At 35.8% G+C, this 4,802-nt stretch overlaps 1 long non-coding RNA gene across 2 annotated transcripts in view; it reads right to left on the reverse strand.

Annotated features, from left to right (window-relative positions):
- Positions 1-293: 293 nt before the first annotated feature.
- The window catches only part of LOC128247120 (uncharacterized), a 6,231-nt gene continuing 1,722 nt past the window's right edge, over positions 294-4,802 (reverse strand). For both annotated transcript variants that reach the window (XR_016238009.1, XR_016238008.1), the window contains exons 2-3: positions 4,082-4,341; positions 294-548 (exon numbers count right to left, since the gene is read on the reverse strand). This is a non-coding gene — a long non-coding RNA (uncharacterized LOC128247120). The remainder of the gene's footprint in view (positions 549-4,081; positions 4,342-4,802) is intronic.

The following is a 4,802-nucleotide window of genomic DNA, read 5'->3' on the forward strand; positions in this document are numbered from 1 at the left end:
TATTCGTTCAGAAAATAAACTACATTACACGTCTGCATCATATGTGTATGAATGTGTATATATATATATATATATATATATATATATATATATATATATATATATATATATATATGAAGATTATTAAGGGTATTGGAGTCAACCAAACCCTAAAGATACAGGTAATACCGAGTAAGTGCTGTATACCGACTAGTTTTGTCCCTGTCGTTGTAGCAACATGAGTGGGGAATATAACATAGGTCGTGTATTAGCGTGTGTATGTATAAAGAAAGAAAAGGATAAAGAGACCAATGACAAGGCTAGAATTATATTTTATGTATAAAGTCTTACAGTTGTTTCAGGGAAAATCCAATGTATCCCTTCATCGGAGACGGTAATAGTAGAAGCATGAATTATTACATCTATAAGAGGAGATTTGTAGTAAGAAGGGAGAGCGATGCGCAGAAGAAAGAACAACGAATAAACAGTACTTAGAGTGTAGTTCCATTCCAGAAGTAAACATCCATGTAAAGAATCCTTGTGGGTATTTTCCGGAGATAATTGTAGTACTGCATTAAAAAAAAAAAATAATATTTGGTTAGAAATGGAGAGTGCAAGAAATCTTAATTCTTTAAAATTATACCAGAACTGAAAGAAAAAAATCGCTATATTCATAGGTGGCAATGATGAAGAAAAAATAGGAGAAACAATTCGGAATTTACGCTAATTAAAAGCAAAGCGATAACTCTAGACAGGTTTTTGTTTAATTATACCTCGTCAGAAAAAATTCAAAGTGTATTGCTAGATATTGGAATGACTCGAACGATTATAGGTATTTCCTGTATGGAAGCTAGGTAATTGACCTTATATAACTGAATGACTGCATAAGTAGGATAACTCATGCTTCTGTATGAGAAGCATTGGATAAAACAAATACTAAAATAATTGATGAAGTAAACCAAGAAAATACAAATGTAATTTATAGCCATAATGATGATTCACAATCATTAATATCATTATTGATTCTGGTCAGAGGAACCAGAATTTAAGTTTTTTTAAAAATCTTTTTGTAAATGGATTAAATGTCAAATATAGTACGGAGTGAGATTGATCTTTGGCATTCATCAGTTTTATTCTGCAAAATTTACTGTTACTCAAATAAAATGTTGCTATAATGTGTAATTATTAAAAGAATTGAAATAAAACACTCGAGTCCACAATTCCATTAACTATTTTGCCAAATAGCTAATACAACGCACATGAACAAAGCAAACAGACATACATAAACATATGCAAGGACACACATATATTGGCACATAAATAAACATACACTCATGTTTGTGTATAAGTGTCTGCTTAGTTTTACTAATGAAAAAATACAAGAAATCCATTAGAATATTTGTAGATTTGTTTATACACACGCGTGCGCAGGCGTCTCGCATTTTTCGTTGCTATACTGATGAAGGGACTTTCGTGTTTGTGTTCATTTGTATTGTATTTATTCATTTTATATTTATAGATCTTTATCGTCCCTGTGTCCTGACGTATTTATTCGTTCATTTCTTCAGTCAGTTATGTATACGCACACACACACACATACATACATGCATACATACACACAAACACACATACATACATATATATGTAACCATGTATATATGTATGAGTGCGTATATATGTATATATGTATGTATGTATGTATGTATGTATGTGTGTGTGTGTGTGTGTTTGTATGCATGTATGAATGAAAGATTGAACGAATGAAACGTTTAGCGCATAGGGATGACAAAGGACTATAAATGGAAAACTAAATCCCCGATATCTATAGTCCTTTACTCTGTATATTTTGATAGATTCTTTTATTTTCATACGCTTTGTGAAATTACTGGGAATTGCTACTTAAGAGGAGAGTGTACTGCTTTAGGGGAGAGAATCACTTCTAAATTTTTTTTTTCGCGTTGAGAAATCATTATTAAACAGTGTAAAGAGCATACATATATTTCCATATAACTCTTTAAGTTTTCATGAGAAAATATTCTTAAAGTCTCTGTTAGCTGTGGCTAGTATTGTTTCGTCCACTTTCTGGACTATTCAGCAACACATAACACAAGATTTTGAAATTAGTTTATCTAAATTTATTGAAAAATTCAAAACGATCTATCTCTGTTCTTTTTTTTTTTTTCTCTCCTAACAGTAGGAAAATGTTCTCTAAATGTCTTGCATGTTTTTTTTAAAATTGTTCCAGTATAGATTTGCATGTGTAATGATTCTTTCTGTAGTTACATTTAATCACTTCAATGCGGACGTATACACAAGCCCTCGTAATCTGCACGATGGAAATAAGGAACTTCTGCTTGTATTTTGATGTTGCGTTATCTACCGGAATGATTAAAGCCAATATAATTTTGTCTTATCTCGCCATGAAACTTTGTCTCAGTTTCTACTGATAACATTTGAAATCTGAACAGTGTTTCAAGGACACGAAGTGGATTTACTGGGAGTTAGTACTTAAAGCGAGAGAATCGCTCCTAAGTCTATTGTTTACATATTTATATGTATATACACATTTATACTCCTTCTGTTCACATCATTATCTATATATCTGTATATCCGTAAACAACCGTATCTTAGGGTGAATGGGGGCAAATGTGTGAGTACGTTTATGTGGACGAGTGTGTGTGGTGTGTGGTGTGTGTTGTGTGCGTATGGACGTGTGTATATGTGTGAGTGTGTGCATGGACGTGTTAATTTAAGTGTGTGAGGCTAACGCACGTGTGTGTGTGTTGTGTGTAGCAGTTAATGTGTGCTTGTTCAGGTGAGGTGTGCACATGTGTATGTGTGTGTGTGTGCATGTCTGCGACCAAATAGTGTGCATGTGTATAGTGTAAGTTTGTGGGCGAATGTTATCTGTGTTTATGCGTGTTGCGTATGCTTATGTCTGTGCTCGGGTATTATGTGCTTGTGTGGGTATCGGAGTGTACATGATGTTGTGTAGTGTGTGTGTGTGTACTTAGTTAGACTATGTGTGACTGTTCGTACAGTGGTATGTATGGGGACGCTACTGAAATTGTGTGTGGGTGTGTCGATAACGGTGTGTGGATGTGTGAATAATGGTATGTGGTGAGGGTACTGAGAAGTGTTCAGTAATAGTGTGTGTGGAGAAAAAATGTGTTTGTGTGTGTGTGTGTGTGTGTGTGTAATAGTGTGTAAAGGGAGTAATGAGTTGAACAGTGTGGTTGGATATTTGTATAGTAGTGGTGTGTGTGTGTGGTGAGTGTACCGAGCCAGGCAGTATGCAGGCATGTAGGTGGAGGGAGAAGTTGAATGTGGGAGGTGTGTCGGAATCCGTGTGGGGTTTGTGTCAGATGAAGAGAAGTAATGAATTGAGCCCATAAAGCGCAAAAGAACGAAGAGGGAAGATTAATAGAGATAAGTCAGTAGACATGTGTGCATATGTGTGTGAATGTAGTAAACTTGCCGAATTTTTACCAAAGAAGAATGTCTTTGGTACAAAAGCACTGTACCATAATAAACAAAAGCGAGTCGAGCAAAGTTAAATAACATGTAAGAAAGATATGAAATACGACTTAACATAAGTAACATTTGTCAGACAGTGGTAAAATTCTTCCCAAAATCGGTAAATAAAGCAACTGAATGTTACACTTAAATATATTGTAAAAGCTATGTTTCTTTTTACCCAATTTAAATCTGTTAACATTCGTATAATGTCATATTTAAATAAAATACTGAATAATCTGCTAGAGAGTCATTTCTCTCAAACAGAAAACTTTACAATCTATTTTGAGATATGTGAAATATGTAAAACCATTAACACAGTATGAATAATATAACATCTTTAACAGATGACTAAAAATCGAATTTTAGGACCGATGCTCAAACACACACACTCAAACCCCTACACTGACTTTCCGACATTCCCCCTGCGGGTGGGTGGAGGTAATTTACCAGAGAAAATTTAACTAAGAGAAATAAAATTGAAGGAATGCAGTAAAATATTTCGGGGCTAAAACTCGATTTTTACTCTTCTATTAAAGATGCCATATTATATTATCTATACTGTTAGTTGTTTTGTATAACCTACTTGAGCTTGTTCGTAGCTTCTTCCCCATTCTTGGCACCCAACCTGTCTCTTTTCCTAGCTCTCAATCACGTTGCTGCATCAGCCTCTCTAACAGACCTATCCTCACCAGCACTCACCCCCCATTATAGTTGATTCATTCCCTTGCACCTCCAGCAATGTAATCCACTGTATCTTCTGCTGACTGTAATTTCCTGTACACTGGTCAAACTGGTTGCATGCACTTAGCCAATCACTTTATCGGGCGTCTCCGGGACATCGAACTAAAACAAAGAATACACACACACATATCAATTCCATTCAACAGCTCCGTATACACACCAACGGATCACAGGGTCACATATACTCATATATACATGTATAAACACGCACAATATTCACGCATAAACACGCATAATACACGAGTGTCACACACACACACACACACACACACACACACACACACATACAAACACACACATTAGGCACAAACACACGTACGTACGCATATGTCCGACTGCCTTTTGAATACACCTAAAAACGACAAAAGAACACAAACACGATCATGTTACATCACCATTGGTGGTAGTAACGCCAACATCACGACTAGGGATGGCTACAACAACGACAGCAGCCGCTGCGATATCGCTAGGCTCACGCCTCGTAATGATACCAACACCGATGGCAGTACCAGAGACACCACGACAACGTCTCTTGACCTAGAGTCAACCGAAGATACACCGGA

This window comes from Octopus bimaculoides, chromosome 2, assembly GCF_046866305.1.
Source record: "Octopus bimaculoides isolate indiv1 chromosome 2, ASM4686630v1, whole genome shotgun sequence".
Taxonomy (NCBI): domain Eukaryota; kingdom Metazoa; phylum Mollusca; class Cephalopoda; order Octopoda; family Octopodidae; genus Octopus; species Octopus bimaculoides.